The following is a 12,238-nucleotide window of genomic DNA, read 5'->3' as shown; positions in this document are numbered from 1 at the left end:
GTATTATGGCATTGACTTTGTAGAAGAAGCCGAGAAGAAAGTTCATATTATTCAGCAGAATATGAAGGCAGCCCAATCATGTTAGAAAAGTTATGCAGACAGAAGAAGGAGACCTCTTGTGTTTGAAGTTGGTGACTATGTTTATCTAAAGGTCACGCCAATGAAGAAGAAAAGGTTCGGAGTCCGAAGAAAGCTTGCCACGAGATTCGTAGGACCATACAAGATCCTGGAACGAAGAGATCTGGTAGCCTACAAGTTAGAGTTACCTGAAACAATGAGTACCGTTTTCCTAGTTTTCCATGTATCACATCTCAAGAAATGTTTGCGTGTTCCGAAAGAAAGAATAGAACCTCGAGGTATCCCACTCAAATCAGATTTGGTGTACCATGAACAACCAGTCCATATGTTAGACACTAAAGAACGTGCTACTCAGAATAGTGTGGTGAAAACATACAAGATACAGTGGGATCATCATGATAAGGGAGATGCAACTTAGAAAACGGGAGAATATCTACAAAAAGCTTATGAAGATTTTTATAACAAATGGTTCGTAACCCAAATCTCGGGACAAGATTTTTATAAGGGGGGAGGGCTGTAACACCTCGGTGTTATGCCAGCATTTAGGCACTGCAGATCATGCATATCATGCATCATCAAGCATCCTAATCATACATGCCTAATCATGTAAATAACAACTGAAACACTGCTTCGAAACATACGAAACATGTTCGTGAAACGTAAATGTTGCATACACTTGTTTAGAGTGGTTTTGCCCTAATTATGCTTGCTAGGTTAGTAGAACTTGTTTGGTTATGATTGTGAATCATCTAGAATTGTTTAGCATAATTTTTGGAGCAAGGTTTGTATTTAAATTATTGCCAAATTTTGCTTTTAAAAATAATTCTCCAAAATTAGGGTTTTGAGTTAAAATTGACTTTAATTTTATAATTCAAAATCTATCAAGAATTTGGCTTTGGTCATAAAATCAAAGTTGTAGATATTGAAAAATGGAACAAATTTCATTTTTACACCAATTTGTGAAAATGCTTTTAAATGGTTCAAAAATGGGAATTTAATTCTGTATATTTGAGAAATAAAAAGAAAAATTCTTCATTTTCGCTTAACAGGCCGCCGCTCCGCTTCCCGGCCCACGGCCGAAGCCGGCCCAGCAAGCCTCCCGCCACGCCGTGTGCCTCACCTTGGCCCAGCCCAGCGCCGCGCCTGGCCTGCCTCCACGCTCGCCCGCTCGCTGACGCGCCGCGCCATGTCCCGACCACGGCAGAGCACGCGCTGCCGCGTGGTGGCCATGCGCCGTCGACGCCGCCGCGCATCGCAGCCGGCCTACGTCTGCTCCCACACGCCCACCTACACCTGCCAGCCGCACTGCGCCCCTCTCCACTCCATCCCGCCTGCTCTCTTGCTCGCCCGTGCTCGCTTCTCCTCCCACACGCAGCGAGCTCGCCACCAGCGCCACCGCACCCGCAGGGCAAATTCGCCGCCCTCCTCCACCATGGCTAGCAATTGAGCGCCAGTAGCTCCGCCTCGCTCTTTGGCACTTGGTGCTCACGATTGTGCCGTCTTTTGAGCCCAGGTAGCATGTTCTCGCGACTCGCCGACGTCGGCCATGGCGCCGCCGTGCTCGGCCGCCGTGGAACTCCCCCTTCCTCCCCTTCTCCACCCTGCCTAGCTACCTACCCGCATTCGCTAGCTCCTCGCGAACCGCATGCGCTCGCTCATTTGCCCTGGCATGGCCGGTAATGGCCGCCGGCCCCGTTGGCCGAGCCGCGCCGCCGCGACGTCTCGGCGCCGGCATGGCTTTTGCCTCGGCCGAGCTGGGCCAAGAGGCCATGGGCCGAAGCCCCTGCCAGGCCACCGCTCTTTCCCTTCGCTCAGGCCACGCAGGCCAAGTGTGGCCGTGGGCCGGCTGATTCCCATGGGCCGGCCCAGTAGCAATAGGATGTTTATTTTCAGTTTTTCTTTATTATTTAAAAAGAGAAATGATTTGGAAAATGTTTGGATACTCAAATTTGCTCCAAATCTATTGAAATAAATTTTGCTAGGTTCCTTATCACCAGATCTACTTGGGAAAATTATTGCATGTTATTTTTTAGACACTTTTCTGTAGAACTTTATTTAATCATGGATATTGCTGATAACTTGAAAAATATGTAGAAAAACCTATAGGCTTCAGAAAAATATGATTCCAAGTTTGTTGATCTTCTTATGTAATGTACTTCCTAGGAAAAATATGTGTCATGCATGTGCTGAAGAAAAATTTTGAGGTGTAGTTCAAGTGCCTTTAATGGCTGATTTTTGTTATTTTAGCTAGAGAGCAAACTTTGTATAAAACATGCATGTGATAATTTTTGTACAGTGATTGTATGCTATGAAGGTCATAGTAAAAATGCTAACTCTGTTGTTTGACACTTTTCACAGTACAAAGTATTTTCATGTTCATAATCATGCCATAGCTTGTTATTTTTGTGTAGGCTAATCCCCCATTCAAATACCATGAAAATCTGATGGTAGACTACTTAGGGTAGTACTGTGCTATGGTAATTTTCTAAGATTTTTCTAAGCAATAAAAATAGATGTTACTATTCAAACCTATTATTAATTAGGGTTTAATCAAGTGTTGCTGAATGTGTGATTAAGGAATTAGTAAAGCTTTGGTGTATCTTTGAAGCATTTAATAAGATGTGTTGATTTAGCATATTAGTAGTAGAAGAGAATGCAGTAGATGACATGTGCTTGTAATATATGTTCTTGGATGATGTTGACTACCTTGCATTCAAACATATCCATTGTATTCATCTCATTCGATGCACCAATTGCATAGGCACTTACGCACATTGCATCATACAGGATCGCAAACTGAGAACCCAGTCGTCATACCCGGGGAGCCCGAGGAGCAGTTCGAGGTGCAGTCGCAGGAAGTCCCCGAAGCCGACGAGGAGGACATTGAGGAACTTCTAGAGTGCCCCGACCACCGCCCGAGCTCCTTCAAGAGAGGCAAGCCCCGGAGCATTTTCTCTCGGTTTGCAATTTTTTTATTAAATACTTTACTTTAATTGATACATTACGTTCAGGAGTTGTTTGCAACCGTTGCTGCATTATACCTTGTCTATCTTTGTTATACTATATCCTTGTTACCCTGGTATCCGTAGTCGAGTCAATGCTTAGCTGGCTTAGACCTATAGAAGTCGGGTGATTTCCTGTCACCTGCGAGCTATAGGTGGTTACCGAGATCTGCTTGGATGACTATGAAGTCATGGTATAACTAAGTGTTAAATGAAGTTGAGACCGGACAGAGACTTACAGAGTTTTGGACTATAGTGCTTTCTGTCTGTGTCGATTAAGGACCAACCGTTGTTGGGCTTCGAGTCATGTTGAACGCATGCCTTACATTTAGCTGGCCGGATAAAGTACCTTCCGACCGCGAAGCTGGGAGATTATTCGGGCCGAGTAGATTGCCCGTAGCGTACTGTGCCAGAGCAGGTGTGGTAGGACACGGGGGCGAGATGATAAGACCAAAGTGTAGTCGGTTGGCCCCCGGGTACATGTGGTTCCTAGCAAACTTGAGATTCCTGGATAGTTGACTCGGTGATCAATATCTCACTTTAGCGGGTGAGTGAGGTTTGTGTAAGGAATAAATCATCAGCTGGTTAGGAATCGATTCGAATCGCCATCGCTCCTGGATAGTGAGCACTTGACTTGAGTGACTTCATCGTAGTAATGTTGATGGAACACTTGGATAGTTATAATGAATATGACATTATGAAAGTTGTTTAATGATCATTGGTTATCATTATCTGCTTAATCACATGTTTGCTCTAGTATAGGTGCAAATCTAGTCGACAGGTTATAATTAATTAACTTGGCAATAATGTTTTTAGAAAGGTTCTTGGAATGCTAAAAATGCTTTCTTTGCAAATGAGTCAGCTACCCTACTATAAAACCTTCATAATCCTTGGTGTCACTTATTTTCGGTTATGTCGGGTAAGTCTAGCTGAGTACCTTCTCGTACTCAGGGTTTTATTACCACTTGTTGCAGATGGGCAGATGTATTACGGCTACTGTATCAACTGCCTTTATCCTGCGATGGGTGATGCTTAGGACCATGGGCATGGTCATTCCTTACGTCTCGTCTGATGCTTTTGTTGGAGATGATCATTCACTGGCACTATATTTGAACTCCGTGTGAGTGTGTGTGGTTTGAACGAATGGCTTCCGCTACTTTTATTCGAACTTGTTTTGTAATAACTATGTTTAACTCTGATGTATCTGAGATACAAACTTTTATGTAATATGTGATAATGACCGCTAAACTTATTACGATCTTGGCTGGAATGGAAGTTGGTTTGAAATCCTTCGTGATTTCACGGACTACCGGGTTATACGGGCTTAAGTTTGCTAAATCATCTGCTCTAATGGATGATTTTCTTACTTAATTTCGTATAATTGGTCGGTTCTGTTACAGGAAACAAATTAACTTGAGTGCTAAGGTTGTCACTTGTATGTTACTTAACTCTTGCCTATCTTAGATCTAATCTTACCCTTTTCTTCATGAGTTAGTTTTGCAATCAAAAAGTTCTGACTTACCTTGTCTTACATGAATAGATGGAGGATGGAAATATAATTGCATGTGATATATATTTGGGTACATTGTTATAATTAATTATGACGTGATAAGGTTTAACGGTAATATGGCGGGAACATTTGAATTTTTAAAGATAATTTTATAGGTGGTTTATGCTACTAAGCTACCTCTAAAATGGGTTGACAGAGGGCGGCTGTTTTACAAAAGACGTCTCTAGAAATCCATTACACAAGCCGTTTGCTTAAGATATCCACCTGTATAAAGGAGTTTACACTGGCGGTTGACTTAAATCCACCGCTCGTGTAAAACGTTTAACATATGCAGTTTTCTTAAACCAACTGTCAATGTAAATAGATTTGCACTGGCGGTTTTCTAGCAGACACCAATAAAGATCTCGATTTTACCTGGCCTTTCACATTGGTGGTAGCGAGAAATGCTAGCGAAAATACCAAAATTACCGCCAGTAGAAAGCATCGCTGTACTAATGTGGGTTTACACCACATACAACACATGTGTTGAGTTTTCATGAGATCAAATCCTAATAGATTATTTGATATGATAGCATATAAAAGACAATGGGAAAAATAAGTTTTGGTTGAGTGCTCTCATTGTCGTGGTAATGAGTGGCGTGACAAAACTACTTTGTCGTGCCAAAGGAAGAGATAGGAGCGCCCATGTCAGATTTGTGGTGCCAGCATAATAGCAGTGTAATTTGATCCATTTGTGGTGCTAGCATAATAGCCTTATTGCGTCAATACATGTAGTATGATAGTGTAATTTGATCGCGCCACGTGGATTGACACCATAATTTTTATTTGGATATGAAAATAGTTTCTTGAGGGATTATTTTTTAGAGTATTAGTAACTAAGAAATGTTTATTTGTAAAATAAAAAATCTAACTCCTTTGATCTTGTTCGGACTGGCGCGCAAACCATTTAGATATGATTTTTTTAGATTTTATTTCTTTTTAAATATCAAGTAATAAAAATGTTAAAAATAAAACAAATCCGAGTCCTTTCCTCTTGTTGGGCCGTAGGCCCGTAACATGAAAGGCAGCAAGCGCATGCCCAGCCTAGGCAGCCCGTTAGGTCGGAACCACACAAAGCCGCCGCCTGCCACGGCAACGGCAAGAGAGAGGGAAACCTGCCACCACGCTTGGCGGCTCACTCGGTACCGTCGGGCGTCGGCGGCTGTCGCTTGGGAGTTGGGACTCGTCGGGCCACCCCTGTTTCCACCGGACGCCTCCTGTGAGACAGTCCACCCCCCTCCCCATTCGTTTCCTTCGTCCCTTGCCACACCGGGCGCGTTCGCTCCGCCCCCACTGCCGGCCTTCCGCCGTCTCTGTGGTGCGGCTTCGTCATGGCGCCGGCGCGGGTGGATGCCGAGAAGGTAATTTTGCTGCTCGATTTTCTTCATTTCTTTATAATTTTTCTAAGAGATTTGCTTCTTTTTGCTCCCGATTCATGCGGTTATCTCATGGTCCTCTTACTCCACTGCATCGATGCCGTAGCAGGACGCTCAACACGAGCTGGAGATGAAGGTGGCCAAGTATTCGCGGGGGCAGGGTGCTGACTTGAAGGTAATCCCTTATTGTGCTCTTGCAAACAAGTTGCAAGTGTTAATCATTCTACTTTAGGATGAATATATGCTGGCCAGCTATGCTGCTGTCATTTTCTCTTGAAACTGCACATTGACTAGTTTGGTTTTGGAATGGCTTTGTAGGCGCTGGGGGACAAGAAGTTGAAAGGGCAGCTCAGTGTAAAAGAGAAGCTATATGGCCAATCTGCAAAAGCTGCTGCAAAGGCCGAAAAGGTCACCTCTCTTTTCATTGCATTGTTGTGGATTTGGATTGCAGAATGTGCAAGTTGCTGTCTCACTAGAAATCTTAGGTGTAATTGTGAACATTAGGTAGATGAAACAAGAGAATCTGATATTAAAAACCTGTGATTGGTTATTGTATATGTATGTTTGTACCACACAATTGCTGTTTAGCTGTTTTGACTTCAAGGGAATCCAGTTTGGATGAACTGATCAAGTGAGTATTCACACATACAGGGTTAGCATTTGAAGCATTATATGAGTCGCTGAAACATTACTGTCAAAAAGGACAAAGCCTCAGGAAGATCTGTATGTAGATTTTTTTTTATGCATATTGGCTTGCTAAAAGTACTATTGCTGAGTTGAAACATACTTGCTTAGTTGCTTTGGAGCAGAGCTTTGTTATCTTAGATGAGGTCCTAGTTCTTCCTCTGAGCAGAACTTGGACATTGATGTGGTCTCTAATATAATACTTTGATTAACAATATTATAAAAGTATATTATCTTAAACAGAGATCCAGTCTAGTCCTATCTATCTACATAAATATTTTAGATATTGATAGTTGAAGATAAAAAAAAGTCTGACTTAAGACTTCTATTTGTGATAAGAGGAAGTAGCAATTTGTGAAAGGGCATGCCTACCTTTTTGAAGACAGTATGAGGGGCTCCCTTGCATAACTTAAATATGCTTATCTTTTAGATTTCTTAGTTTGACTCACTTTTCTCATGACCTTCGTTCTTGATGGTTATACTCTTGAATTAGCTGTTGTTAATTTTCTTCTTTAATGAAGTAACATGCAGATCTCCTGCCTGTTTGAGTTAAAAAAAGCTGTTGTTAATTTCAAAAATATGTTCTTGTCTGATTTGTGTTACTCCATTTTGCAGTGGCTTATGCCAAATGATGGAGGTATTTTAGAGCCTGATCATTTGGAGAAGACATATAGATTTTCACAAAGGGATATATTGACGGAGGTGGATCTTTTGAGTTCAAGAAAACCATTTGATATGATCTTACCTGGTAAATCTGTTAGTCAATGTTAGTGTTAGAATTTCTGTCAACATAACTTATCCGTCGCTCTTACCAAAACCATCAGTTAACTGTTTGATAATAACAATCTTGTTGATTCTATATGATCCTTTAGAGTATAAAATATCTAAAAAATTGCCCTTTTTGCTGATATTTATAGTTTATACATGATACTGTACCGAATCCAACATTCATGTCCAGTGCCAATTTTGATTGATCCAGAAATCTGCATATTCAACTTTGTTAGTCTAACCTCACTATTAACTTTTCTGAATATGTGATCACTGGGTACTATGGGCTCTGACTGACCCTTGTATTGTGCAGTGCTCGGTCCTTATAATATAGGATACACATCAAATGGCCGCTACATGCTAGTAGGCGGACGAAAAGGCCATCTTGCAATGATGGATATGTTGCATATGGATCTTATCAAGGAGTTTGAGGTAAGTTCTTTTACTATTGAAGTATTTCCCTCCACATGGGTTTACTTCACTTACCCTTGTTTATGCCAGGTTCTAATTCTGCATTTTTTTGAAATAATATTATTTTAATAGAAAATTGCAAAACTAGTAGATAGTAAATTCTAAAAATTTGTAGATCTAGTAGCCTGTCGACTTGGGCAGCCAACAGGTGAGTTATCGGCCCTTCACAGGCCGATACATGCATATTGGCCTTCTAATCGCCAATAAGAAGACAACACGTCAGCTAACGGCCTAGTGTAGGACTTGTCGGCCCTACAATTGCCAATAGGACTTATCAGCATCCTAGTTGCTGATTAGATCTCTTCCTTTATTTTCTTTTGTCAATTCAAAACATAAAACCAGGGCACCTCTAAAAATCATGTAATTTTTAATTAGATAACAAAAACAAGAATGGTCCATTTTGCTTAGATCTGGTATCATAGCTTTTGTATTTTTAAATTAAATTATTCCCAGAATGCTATATTTGAGTTTTTAAATTAAATTAGATAACAAAACATAAAACCATGGCACCTCTACATTCTATATTGTAAGTGGCATAGAAGCTGGGAAAATCAGGAGCGAGCCAGGCTGGCATGGGCATGGGTGGGCAGGTGGGTGCGCACGAAAAAAGAAACATGGTAGCTCGAAAGTGCAGGCAGGTAGATTAGGGGAAGAAAGGGGCTTGCGGCTAAGGTTATCTTTTTATCGAATAAGCAGGAGAGCTGCGTATCATTAAATTTAGAAGAATGCGGCTAAGGTTATCAAAGGGGGAAAAACTCCTGTGCCAAAGTTCTTGCGCTGCAGTCGCCGCCTTTGCATCTTCTTGCGTTGCTACTGACTGTGAGAGGAATCTCGAACTTGAGCTTCTTGTGTCGCCACCGGCACAGCACAGCACAGCCCCAAGCCCCCACCGACTCATGCTATCATGAGGCCTGGCCACCTGAGGCCTGTGATGCAAGACCTTATGGTATGCAAATTGCGGCTGGCACCTACTGGAGGAGGGAGGGAGGGGAATGGGCGTATATGGAGGCTGAGTCATATGTTAATCAAGGGTTTGGTAAAAAAATTATGTTGGTCAAGCTCCCCTTTGCCACACAAGTAGCTTAGTAAGCACCAAGTTATTCAATCATGTCTGTTAGGGTTGCATGAACACTTTAAAAAATTATGTGGCTACTTTAAACAGCTATCAAGATGCAAGTTCTACACTGATTTTTTTTTCTCCATTTCATATGCTTTGAATGGTGGCAGCTACATGTGAACCAAGTTTGATTATTGTAGTCCAGGCTTGTCATTTTCTTAGAACAGTAGGAGACTATTCATGTCCTTTCCGTTGTGTTTATGGTCCATGTTTACTAAGATGAACTCCATTATTTTGAACAATGTTCGGTGGCCCTGCACTAATGATGATGTATCTTTCAATTTCTGTCAAAATATTTCCAGCACCACCCATTTTTGGCCACTTTCACAGTTTTAATAATGAGTAATTGCAATTAGCATCTCTTATTTCTTTTCATGCGCTTCATGGATACATTTTATCTGATTTGGTTTTTATTTCTTTAGGTGAGGGAAACTGTTCGCGATGTGACATTCTTACACAATGAGCAGTTGTATGCAGTCGCTCAAAAAAAGTAATTTTTTACTTTGCTGGAACTGTGTACTATGTCATCGTTGCTCATAAAATATTTAACATGTATTAAGTATTAACTGTTGGCCTGAAATATGAAATAAAGGAGTATTAAAATTCACAGAAATCGCTGTTCAGGGTCTCAAATGAGAACATATACCAAATTGTTGTGAAATCTATTGATCAACTAGGTCATAAAATTATTTCCAAATGGTTGATGTATATTCCTCAGAAATATCCTGAAGTCATTATTTCAGCAATCTTCATTTTTTGAACAATAAGCCTATTTCTGGCAGCCCATTGAACTTCTAGTACATAATCTGAATCTTTTTTTTTTAACTTCATAATCTGAATCTTGATGATGTGAGGTAGGAGCAGATGAGAATTGCCATTTGAGGCCTGGGCTCTGACTGATCAGAATTGCTTGTCTGGAACTGTTCGTCATTGCTTTACTAAGCCATTGAATTATTCTATAATTTGAAATGTTTGTACTAGGCTAGATCAAGCAAAATTGTATATGGTTGTAGCTGATGCTTTATTGTTCTAGACTTCTAGGCAGTTGAATATGGCTGTTGGTCTCTGTTTCCTGTCTACTATTAACATTTCATAGTTACTCATGAAATATTTTTCAAACAGGTACCCCTACATATATAATCAACATGGTACAGAAATTCATTGTCTGAAGGTAAGCATGATGTAAATATCTTTTGGTGAATATAGGAGTAGTGATATTTCTGTGATGATATTACTGTTCAAATATTGTTTTCACATGCTTATAGGAAAATTATAGAAGAAAATATTCAATAATATAATCAAATTTCTCTTATTTTTTGCATTCATGAAAACTGCACTATATGTGAAACTGAAAGTGGATCTCAGCTACATGTGACTGAGTCTCAATATAACATTGGTATTTTCCAAGAACACATAACTTACAGTTCTGCTGGCTAATTTTTCGGCAATACTGGAAATAAAAGTTTGCATACGATAAACAATAAATGAGCACATACTTCACAGTTCAGTCGTCAAATGCCCTGCATCCAGGAGATCATCTGTCACTTAATCAATTCAGTATCTTTTTAATTTCCTTTTAAATCCCACTGGGCCTTCAAATGAACTTATTAGACGGAATTTCTTTGGAATATAATACTGTGCGCTGATCAGCATCGCAACAGTCTCAGCCTGTCCTCAATGCATAGATGTGGTATCGTTCTAAACTCAGTGAAGATGTTTCCTTTTGTGAGTCTGATTGCTTCTATGTTGGCAGGAACATGGAAAAGCATTGAAACTCCAATTTCTGTCTAAACAATTCCTCTTGGCATCGATAAACAGCTTTGGGCAGCTCCACTACCAAGATGTGAGCACTGGTGAAATGGTTGCAAATTACAGGACCGGTCTGGGCCGTACCGATGTTATGCGGGCCAATCCTTACAATGCTGTCATTGGTGTTGGGCATGCTGGTGGCAAAGTTACCATGTGGAAACCAACCAGTGTGAAACCCCTTGTTACTATGCTGTGCCATCATGGCCCAGTGACTGCTGTTGCATTTGACAGGGGCGGCCATCTTATGGCAACAGCAGGTGTTGACAGGAAGATAAAGATCTGGGACCTGAGGAAGTATGAGGTTGTGCACTCTTACCCACAGCGTGCTCAGTCCTTGGATTTTAGCCAGAAGGGGCTGTTGGCCTGCAGCAATGGATCTCAGGTAGAGATATACAGGGATTTTGGTGGGCATGATTATAAGCTTTACATGAAGCACAAAATAATGAAGGGCTATCAGGTTGGGAAGGTTTTGTTCCGCCCCTACGAAGATATTCTGGGGATTGGGCACTCGATGGCTTTTCTTCCATCCTTGTTCCAGGATCCGGTGAGCCGAAACTTTGATACCTTTGTTGACAACCCCATGGAAACTACCAAGCAGAAACGTGAGAAGGAGGTGCATGCTCTCCTTGATAAACTCCCGCCGGAGACTATCATGCTCAACCCAAACATGATAGCCACTGTAAGTGCTCCAAAGAAGAAAGAGAAGAAGACCAAGAAAGTGATTGAGGAAGAGATGGAAGATGCCGTTGAGGCTGCCAAGAACATTGAGCGCAAGAAGAAGACCAAGGGTAGGAGCAAACCCAGCAAGCGGGCCAAGAAGAAAGAGGAAGATGTTTTCAAAGCCAAGAGGCCCTTCCTGGAGCAATCCGAGGAGATCAATGGACGTCCTGACAAGAAGCAGCGGATAGGCGAAGAGATCGAACTCCCAAAAGCCTTGCAGCGGTTTGCCAAGAAACCACAATCATGATCATTGTTAACACAGAGTTGGGATTTCACATTCGTTATAAGTCGCTGAGCTTTTATGATTTAGCTGCCTATAGTATGTAAAATTCCTGCGTGAGGAAACTGTGCACAGAAGCATGCGCCGAAATTTTTGTTCTGAACTATTGGTATTCCAGTGAGCTTGGCTGTGTCAGCTCTTTTTTTCCTTCTTTTTTTTACCCTTTGGTTCTCGTAGAGTTTATTGCCTTTTTCATTCAGATGAAGTAGATAATTCCTAGGTTTATTGTGGATCATCAAAGTCTAAGACACTCTGAGTAGTGGCTAGGTGCCTTTGTGGTCAAGTACCGAAGAATCAGAACTTTGAACCAGAAGTCCAGAAGCACTCATTCGCTACTGCCCCTTAACGCTTGAGCTTTGGTTTGTCTACGGTATCCAAGTGGCA

The 12,238-nt window shown here is 41.4% G+C and overlaps 1 pseudogene; it reads left to right on the top strand.

Annotated features, from left to right (window-relative positions):
* The first annotated feature begins 4,485 nt into the window (after window positions 1-4,485).
* LOC136477422 (probable U3 small nucleolar RNA-associated protein 7) lies at window positions 4,486-12,016 on the top strand (annotated as a pseudogene).
* Window positions 12,017-12,238: the final 222 nt, after the last annotated feature.

Source organism: Miscanthus floridulus, chromosome 8 (genome assembly GCF_019320115.1).
Source record: "Miscanthus floridulus cultivar M001 chromosome 8, ASM1932011v1, whole genome shotgun sequence".
NCBI classification, from domain to species: Eukaryota; Viridiplantae; Streptophyta; class Magnoliopsida; order Poales; family Poaceae; genus Miscanthus; species Miscanthus floridulus.
Note: the sequence above shows the minus strand (reverse complement) of the source record. Positions and strands in the feature narration are given on the sequence as shown.